The 10,411-nt window shown below is 32.7% G+C and overlaps 1 long non-coding RNA gene across 1 annotated transcript in view; it reads left to right on the forward strand.

Moving 5' to 3' along the window:
* The first annotated feature begins 3,562 nt into the window (after positions 1–3,562).
* Positions 3,563–10,411, forward strand: part of LOC126888873 (uncharacterized) — a 50,869-nt gene continuing 44,020 nt past the window's right edge. Inside the window, exon 1 of the long non-coding RNA XR_007699689.1 lies at positions 3,563–3,916. This is a non-coding gene — a long non-coding RNA (uncharacterized LOC126888873). The remainder of the gene's footprint in view (positions 3,917–10,411) is intronic.

A 10,411-nucleotide genomic window follows, 5' to 3' on the forward strand; every position in this document is an offset into this window, starting at 1 on the left:
GTCATAAATAAATAACCGCACAAAATTTTTGGTTACATTTTAGTAGAAGTTATTCCTGGCATCGTCTTTTACAACACCTGATAGGTTTCAAAAATTCCTGAATTATATCACGTTTTTTCACCCACAGCCTGGGTTATCTGCGCTGATATAGTTTACGTGTGCATATTATCGTAAAGGCTGTTTATATTAAACTTCAGTTCCCTCTCGGTTGTCTTTTAGTTTTCGGTTGATATTTGAGTGTTACTCTTTATACGAAATTTTTGCTCAAAATTCCAATAAGTAATGATTTGATCCACATCCTATAACCCTGTATAATCAGGTGCCTTGTATTTTCACTTCAAATATTTGTCTAACTATAATATAGTCAAGTACTAATTTTAATTTTGTGTTGTGTCCTTGACGCCAAATATTATATTTATGAATATTTTATTGGGATTGAATATATTCATGATTTTCAGGTCCAATTGTGTACATAGGTTTAAAAGTTACCTATTACTGGATTATTTTGTCTTCTCCAACTTTTTACTTTTAGGTCAATCAGCATTATTTCTCGCAGATTTTAAAGGTTACCTCCTGTAGTTCTTATATGTATTTAGATTCGCAGTCACTATCTTTCATTAATTGTTTACTAATTTGTTATTTTGTTTTTGTCCGTGAACTGTAGTATGAGTACAGTGGAACCTCGATAAGTCGGATTAATCGGGACCGCGGCCGATCCGGGTTATCGAAAATCCGGGTTTGCCGGAGAATATGATAAAAATTAGTAAAATACATATAAATAATAAACAAAAACACATTATAATTGCAAAAACATGCATCATAATTGAAATACATATGCACAGTACATCTAAATTACGTACAGTTGTAACAGTTGTACAGTTCTTGGTAAAAAACTCAGTCAAAGTGACAAAATGTGTGTTTTGTCTGATGAAAATCGGTCCGGGTTAGCCGGACTTCCGGGTTATCGGGGGCCGAATTATCGGGGTTCCACTGTACTATAAAATATATAAACGAATATAATATTACAGTAAATATAACAAGAATAAAAAAGCGCTAAACGCTTCATTTTGATGGAAAATAAAATTCTAGTTTGATTTTAAGATTTTTTCCATAATATTTTTTGCTAAAGAAGTAAAACGCGCCACAAAAGCGTAACTTTGGTACAGTTTTCATTTTAAAGCTATTTTGTGGCGCGTTTTACTTCAAATTTAGCAAATATTATGGACAAATCTTTTAAAATAAAACTAGAATTTTATTTTCCATCAAAATAAAAATACATTTTCGCGCCACGTAATATTCATATAAGCTCTTTTGTAGCTGGAATATTGTATGCGGCACTCATTTTTACGACGTTTAGCAGTTTTTTATTCTTGTATCAGGAGTATAAATTAAATGTATGAAGTTGAATGTAATGTTTCTCGATTACAGGTTAAGCGTTATAAATGGTCGCCTTTCCCGCATTATCTCCCAAATGATCTAGTGTCCATCGAATGTACACTAGATTTTTTTTCTATTCGAAATAGATTGAAAAAAAATATTGGGATGGCCGGTAAACGAACTCAGAATGCCCGATCAAACTTAGCGTCGTAACTGTAACACTATAACTGCATAAACCATTTCGGCGATAATCTTTAAATGGATTATACTTTTGGAGCTCGATAACTTCGAAACGGCTTAACCGATTTTGATCACTAAACATGAGTTTGAAACGTATTTACAAGTAGTATCTGATGCAAACAAGGTCAAGTATGATAACTGAAGGTATTACAGGAATTATTGATCTTGAAAACCCGTTTTTTTCCCATGTAGGAAATAGATTTGATCACACTTATGAAGCCTGTAACTTAAAAATTCGAATTTTCCCAGATATGAGGTACACACCGATAAACGCGTCTACAGTCTAAAGTCCTCCCACAAACACTCAGTTATTGGTGCAATTCATAAGTTGTAATTTTGAGTAATTGTCGAAAAACTAAAATTTTCAAAGTTTAATTTTTCAGTTTTTCGGCTATACTAAGCCTTGTGTATGTCTGATCCTGACCGCTTAAGCACCATTTGGAACCAAAAAATTTGGCGTTTTGTACTTAACCAGTGCTATAGCTGGCTTATGGGTGGTCGAAAGTCACAAACTACACCGGTTCTGAATCGGCCTTGACCCCCTCTTGAAACAAAAAAAATTCAGATCGGCGTAACTTTTCCACACACACATACACACATACATACCCACAAACAATTTTCCCCTTTTTAACTTAGAAATTGAATAAAATATCTGACCTCGGATTTTCAAAATTAAACATGCAATGGAAAGGTAATGATCAGTACTATCAGAAGCCGCACAGGTTGGACTTATATTTTCGAAATTTTTGGGAGTTTTGGGGACGAGAAAGAAAAGGGAATGGTCGTAAAATACACACCCTTGGACCAAAATGGATAGTTGACATATGGATGGGCCAGTCTTTTCCTAAACTTTAAGATGGGATTTGGGCCAATTTTCAATTCAGTCATATTTAGAAAATCGAAAATTTCGTGTATATAGTCGCATGTACGGGGGTTGTGCGCCACTAGCGATAACTGCCGTTCTCTGGGATATTGAGTAAAATAATATAAGACTACAATTATATCGTTTCAGAATAGGTTTTCAGAGTCAACTACTAAATAGTTTAAGATACGCTCAAGTGGCTATACATAATATCTAGAAAGCTTCCTCTCCAAAATATTTGTTAACATTAATCCATGAATTAATTTTTTCCATTTCAATTTTCTCTTGAAATGAAGGTTGGCAATCACCACGGTAATACACATCTTGAATGTTACTGCTCTAAATAGTTCATTGTACCGACATCTAAACCACACACTCAAATTATTCAACCACTAGTCAACCAGAGCCTTCTCCCTCGGCTGTATTTTCCTGTTAATCTAGATACTTCGAAATTTCTGGCACGCAAGTTAAAAATTTTGAGCTAGTTACACTGAGCAGGAATTTAATATTTTAGTGGGGGGGCTGGGAGATGTGCTCAAAAATCGAAACTATATCACTTCGAGAGCGCATAAATAGCTCGTACTGCTGCCGCAAAGATCGATTCAATATTCCTATTTTTAAGTAGTGGGGGGGCTGACCCAGCCCCCCACCTCCACTAAAATATTAAATTCCTGCTCAGTGTAACGAGCTCAAAATTTTTAATTTGCGGAATATGAAAGCTCATAAATAGCTCATAGATCAGCGCTATTTGTTTTTTAATTTTTGCAAGTGGGAGAGGGGGGCAGCTCAACACGGGTAATTTTAATATAGTATTTTTACTACAAAAACGTTATTACGTAGGTCAAAATTTTTGACGTAAGAGAACTGTCAAAACATTAGAATGTGACTTTTCATTATTGCCGTGTTTATAATAAACATAGCAATAATGAAAAGTCACATTCTAATGTTTTGACAGTTCTCTTACGTCAAAAATTTTGACCTACGTAATAACGTTTTTGTAGTAAAAATACTATACTTGCAGTTTGTCTGTAATACATTTTTGTAGAAATTGATAATTCAAATTTTATTTGCAGAAATTTGTATAATTCACCCCTGTTGTCTAAAAAATATATTATAATATCAGGGATTAAAATTCAGTTTAAAAAGTTATCGTAATTTAGATAAAGTCTATATAGCAAATCGCTTGAAGATAAGAAAGTAGTTTAAATTACAGACCATAATAATTTTACAATTTGATAATTTAGGCTTATATCTGCACTAACATCTTTGATTATATTTGTTCATAATAAAACATATATTAATGAGGTAACTTTCAAATTTTCCTTATTTTAAAAGGTTTCTCTCCGATGTATATTTGACAAATATTTGATAATTTAATAAAACTCGTAGCGAGAAAGGTGTCAAAATGAGGCGCTTAATGTTTGAAGATCAATGAAGGTAAAGTTTATATTACGTAATATCAGAATCGTGTTTTTTTTTCACCCATTTTAAAAAAATGTGAAAACGCTGAATTATCCATGTCTGTCTGTGCGTCGTGCTTTGTAAACACACTCCTCCGTTATTAAGCGCGTGATACACACGCAATCTTTAAGTACGCGGGTTTAAAGATCGCGGACTTACTCGGCTCGCCGTCGGTGATACACGGCAGACTTAAAGTACGCGGTTTTAAAGATCGCGGTCGCCGTCGGTAGCAAAAAATTTAGAAACTGTCCTCGTGGTTAAATTTTTTATTTTCTGTGTACCTAATTTTGCTGAAATCTTATGTTTTTTAGTAGAGTTTGATTATTTTTTTGATCAGGTTTTGTTAAATAGAAGAATAATTTGATTTTTTATAAGTGTAGTAAGCAGTCAAAATCATGATATGAAGTATAGCACTTGTTTTTGATCTATTTTAATTTAACACAAGGTAGGCATAAACAAACAAAATATCATAGATAAGATGGTAATATTTTCATCAGGAGGATAAAACAGCCTATAAATAATTAGGTTTACTCAAAAACAAATAATCAAAATAATTTAGTATAGTTTAAAATAGTGTTTTACGGTTTTCTCAAAACTTATAAAATGTAACTTGTCTCCTTTCAACAATAACCGATTGAATTATTTCTAGGCAATTTGCTTAATTAGTGAAAATATAAGTGTAACTTTAAACGCAATAACATGATGGCTCGAGGCTCGTGGCTCGTGGCAGTGATACAAGTACGGGTTACAAGATTTCAAACTTGTTGGATCGACGGCGTACTTACTCGGCGGACTTAAAGTACGCGTACTTGCGGTGATACACGCGCGAAAAAGGTCGCGAGCCATAAGTTCGCGTACTTACTCGCGTGTATATCACCCCTTTTTGACTACATAGAATGACAAATGAGGTGTCCCAAGGATAGTGAAAAAGATGAGAAATTTGACCTCGGACTTTCGGTTTTATAGATGCAACTGGGAGTACTGTTTTAAAGTCGCCGAAATTCAACAAGCGATATATTAGTCCACGCGCCTTAGGAAACGAGAATAAACATATTTTTATACTTCCAGTTCTTATGCACTTCCTGTTAAAAAAGTGGGTATAACCAGGAGTGCCACATTATAGTCGCAGAAATAATACATGTGATATATCAATCATCGCGTATTGAAAAGTCGACGCAAAGTTACGCGAAGAGTTCAAAATATCGACTTCCGGTTCAAGTTCCGGTCACGATGGGTGAAAACCTAGGACTTACACAGGTCCAATTGATTTATTGGCTTTGGATTGCTTGATCCATTCACCCATGATAGATAAACTATATATTTGCTACAATATTATACTAAATTTACAATCAAGAAGACACGTTAAATGCTACTAGGAGCACTCCCGAATGTATAAACTTTGGAAATCATGATTTGGGATTTACAATGTATATACATTGTAAATTATGATTCGGGAGTGCTGCTAGTAGCATTTAACGTGACTCGGTTTATTTATTTCTACTGCACCTTGATTGTAAATTTATTATAAATCATAAGAATATTATATGCATATGGGCACATATATACAATTAAGGGGGGGATATGGTTGATTTCATGTTGATTTCAACATATCAAGCACATTTTTGTGAATTTTTTTGAAGCTATGGTAAAATTATTTTATTTTCAAATTGAATAAACATAGTAAGTACAATTCAAAGAATCTTCAAAACAAAATTCAATCCAAAATATTGAAGAATAAGCCATTGGTGACAGCTCAAACAGACAAATTTTGACAGACAGCTCAAAAAAATAGATTTTGCGGTGGACATTAGAGAACTCGTTACTGGATAATACGAAATAAAAAATTCAAAAAGATTTAATTAGCTTATGAGTTTCACGAAGTATCAACGTCGAGTTTTTTTTTAATGATTTTTTAATTTTTGGTATCACTCAGAAGTCAAAATACGAAATTTTTGGCAAACATTTTGTGAAAATCAACAGATTTATTATTGTTGAACAAAAAATAAGCACAAAACGAAAAACATCTCGACGTTGTTACCTCGTAAAATGTCTATAGAAAATCTATGCAAAATTTCAGGTAGATAGTTCAAGTAGTTTTTCAGTTACAATGTCCACCGCATTTGAAAAAGCAGTTTTGAGAAAAATGCGTTTAAAGTTTTGACAACTGCATCTTCATTTTCTTATTTGTCTGCCAAATCGTAAACTGATGCACATCGGAATATGTTTTTTGAACCGCGGAGTAATCTTCAAAAGACTGGCGAATAGTTGTTTAACGTTTCTCACTACGCTCACGCGTGCTGGCATGAAGCCGCGGCAAAGCGAGTCGAAGGTAGGAATATTCAACACGCTGTATCTCTGGTAATTTTACTTTTGTAGTATTTTTGCCCCCACCGCCCCTTAAATATAATTTAGTATTCTTTGAATATTTGGTGATGGTGACATTAGGAACTTTCAGGTCATTTAGAGAAAAATATATCAAAATAAAAAAAGATGCTTTACTTTATCTTTCTTCATAGTGCTGGTAAGATATAATAGCTCCCTGAGTGATGGAGATTATGATAAAATTGGAACTACTTGACTGGCAGAATCCGCTCATGTGGATGATTCAATCGTCGATTTCTGATCAGCTTTAATAAATATGTGCCTGTTTGCCATAATATTTTAAGAATAATATACAACCTTCACCTTGAAATACCTTGACTTTGAATTTATATTAACATTTTCCGCAATCAGTTCCGGAAAATAATGTGGCGTTCTTAGAACCCGATTGACCGCCGAAAATTCCGGCCTATTTATTGTAATTCGACGTAAACAAGTTTGATTTATAATGTACTAGTAAATTCTAAAGTTGTTTATTTGATATTATGTAAATACTCGTTTTATTCTGGAGAATTCTATGGTATTCGAGAAGTATTTATGTTAGTATTTAAGGAATCGAAGTCTAATAAAGTCGCGGATATGTGGTAACGTATAAATAAATATTGTAGTCTTTCTAATGAATTAAATGTTTTAACTTTTTAACGCTTAAATGTGCTTATTGTTTTAACGTTTTTGTAAAGTCAGTGTAGTAAATAAAATAATATAAAGTACAGTGCAAAGATTCTAAAGGTGCCGGTGGGGGATAGCGTCTATGGGCAGTATTATAGTCGGTGTATGAGAGAGAGAGAAAGTATTCGAAATAATGAAATAACATACAATATGTAATATAAAATTTGTTATTTCATTATTTCGAATACTTTCTCTCTCATACGCCAACTATAATACTGCGCACAGACGCCATCCCCCACTGGCACTTTTAGAATCTGTGCACTAGTGCACTGTAAGTCTTTTTATTTAAATATAAGTTAGTGACTAAATAAAAAATCAGTAAAAATAACATAGTAAAGTCAACCGAGTAGCACTACAATAATCTTGGTTACTAATAATTATGCAACGACTATCTACTTCATTTATGTGATGTTTAGGGAGTGGTGTCTAAACTTACTATACCCTTTTTTTAAACCAGGAGGAGTAAAACTCAAAAGACAGATTCACACACAATAATGTCATTAGAAAAATCACCGAATACATCTTCTTTTTTGGTTGATCATGACGGGCTTCGACAGTAGTAAACATTATATTATAGGTACACTTCGCGTCATAAAAAACTGGTACAACTCTTATACCAAAAATCGTCTTTTTTAAGTTGTTTAAGTTGGTCTTGTCAAATGTGTCATTCTAATTTCTAGGGCATCGTTGCCAGTTCAACGAAAATATTATTCAACTCTTGAGCCAGTTTTCGGACAGATCAACCATCTTCTATTTTAGAAATTATTCCCGTTTTATCACACTGACGTGACATCGTTAAAAATTTACTTTGACCAACTTGTCAAATCTGGCTGATGTTAAGTAATTAAATAAGTCATCGAGGACTGGACCTATTGCTTTTTATTATGTTTAATCGTTTAATTATTCAGTTATACATGGATTTTTTAAGATTAACTTAATTAACCCTCTCTTGTTTATTAAATTTATTAGATACGGTTGTTTGTTATTAACGATAAAAATAATACCGACAGTTGGCAAAATGAAAGAATAGGGCTTTTCATCGATTGTCATTTGTTTCGAGCTTCTGTCATGTGTCACATAATTATGTAATCACATAATATATCTACGTCATACGTCTCTGGTTTGCATCATTGTTATATACCAATAACGTATGACGTTGATATATTAATATTATGTGACACATGCATGACAGAAGCAGAAGCTCGAAACAAATGACTGTGAATGAAAAGCCCTATAGGGCTTTTCATTCACAGTCATTTGTTTCGAGCTTCTGTCATGTGTCACATAATATTAATATATCTACGACATACGTTATTGGTATATACAATAATACAAACGAAAGACGTATGACGTAGATATCTTAATATTATGTGACACATGACAGAAGCTCGAAACAAATGACAATCGATGAAAAGCCCTATACCCATGAACGATCACATCAATCACTTATTTTGTATTTGCTGTCTTTTTCTATAAATAACAAACGTTTGTTATAGAAAAAGACAGCAAATACAAAATAAAAATGATTGATGTGATCGTTCATGGGTATTCTTTCATTTTTCCGACTGTATCTATAAACTTTATATATTTTTAAATGTTATTTTTTTTTATTTAGATTTAGTGCAATTCCGTTATCTGTAATGGCAACAACGATGTGATTCACGAGCCATTGTGTCCAGTTTGAACACAGGTTTACATTGGGAAAAAAAGTGTACCAGTTTTTTATGACGTGAAGTGTACTAATACATCGCTAAAGATTTCTAAAACAACTGTTTTTTTTTTATATAAAAGCAGACTAAAAATCTAAAAATTAACGGAATAACGCAGAAAACATAAAAAATCGCCGATATAACTTAATTAATCTTTAAAATGCCAATAGTGTTAAAATTTCATAAATGTCAATACTGTCAAAATTTCGTAACAGTTGAGTAAACTTGCCTGATGTTGGATTACAAACAAGCATTACAGCGCGGTAAATTTGAATTACTCCTCCTAGTTTAAAAACAGGGTATAAATTAATTAAATGTCATGAGTAAAAGATTGGAAAGGACGGAAATACTGTGTAAAATAAAATGAGTCCAAATAACTTAAAACACAACTCTAGTATGGTTCAAGTGGAAATCGGTGGGACTGTGCATTTTATCAATGAAATAAGATATGTCTCGGACACTCCAGAAGCCGCTAACGATAAAATGTTTTAACATCGCATTTATCATTGTAAATTAGCCGACGGATATTAGTACAATGAAACTAATAAGACGAGATCTGGACGATAATGATTATAAAGAATACATTTTTAAAGTTTTTTCTACTTTAATGACAAAAAAAGCAAGCTCATTAGCAGAAACCAATTCAAATTTATTTGGCACATCATATGTGAAACATTTGGTTGAAAAATCTCATTTTTGTTGGCACAAAATTATTTAATTTGTCTGGACTAAATTGCAGTTCTGTTTATCTTGTTACTATCAACATTCACATAGTGTTGATAAACTGAATTTTGTTATTTTGGGTGTAAATTTTTTCCACGGATATCCGAGGGTACAATACAGCTATTTTGTTTTAAACGTGTTATATTTAAGTGTTACAAAGCTTCAAAAATGACAACACCTATACTTTGTTTCACGTTAAGAACAGAACATTGTGCTTATTGAGATCAGTGTCGCCAAACATCTCGGGCATAGGTGGCTACTCGACTGCTGATATACAATTCATTCTAATCAGTACGGCGTGGCATCGGCCGGCTTCTATCGTGGTAAGAAATACATTGGCCTATCTAAGCAATGTTCCGTTCCTTGAAAAGCTGTATATGGTTCTTTTCATGAGCATTTTTCAGTGCGTCACAGTTTTTCGATTTCTCTCTAACGCATTAAATTGTATGTGACAGAAAAAACGCACGTGGCTGATTACATTTCGTCGGTGACATTTATAACATTTAATCTAGTTGTCAATAAATGGCGCTAATAATATAATATTAAATAATATTATATTATTCTATATTAAAATAATTTAATCTGTACAATTTATAAGACTATACAAATCAAAGAAAATACCATTTTATAAATGCAATAAAAACAATTGATTTGTTTTTATGGCAAATTGCAAATAAAATGTGATAACTGTCAGATTTTACTAAAATGTCATGTTAGAATAAATGTCATAAATGTGTATTTATCACAGACTAACCTTTTTTTCTATCATTTGTGACGCACTGAAAAATGCTCATGAAAAGAACCATAGTAGTTATGTAGTCAGTAATACAATAACTTTTGCAGCGACATCTAGTTAGTGTTACTTCGAATTTCTAAAATAGAAACTAGTGTCTCGCCAAAATTTAAACTGTCAAAAACGCTCTCGCCAAAATTTAAACCCAAAAACGCTCTTACTAAAATTTTAACTGTCATTTTTGTAAAATCTTATTTT

The sequence above is a fragment of the Diabrotica virgifera genome, chromosome 7 (genome assembly GCF_917563875.1).
Source record: "Diabrotica virgifera virgifera chromosome 7, PGI_DIABVI_V3a".
NCBI classification, from domain to species: Eukaryota; Metazoa; Arthropoda; class Insecta; order Coleoptera; family Chrysomelidae; genus Diabrotica; species Diabrotica virgifera.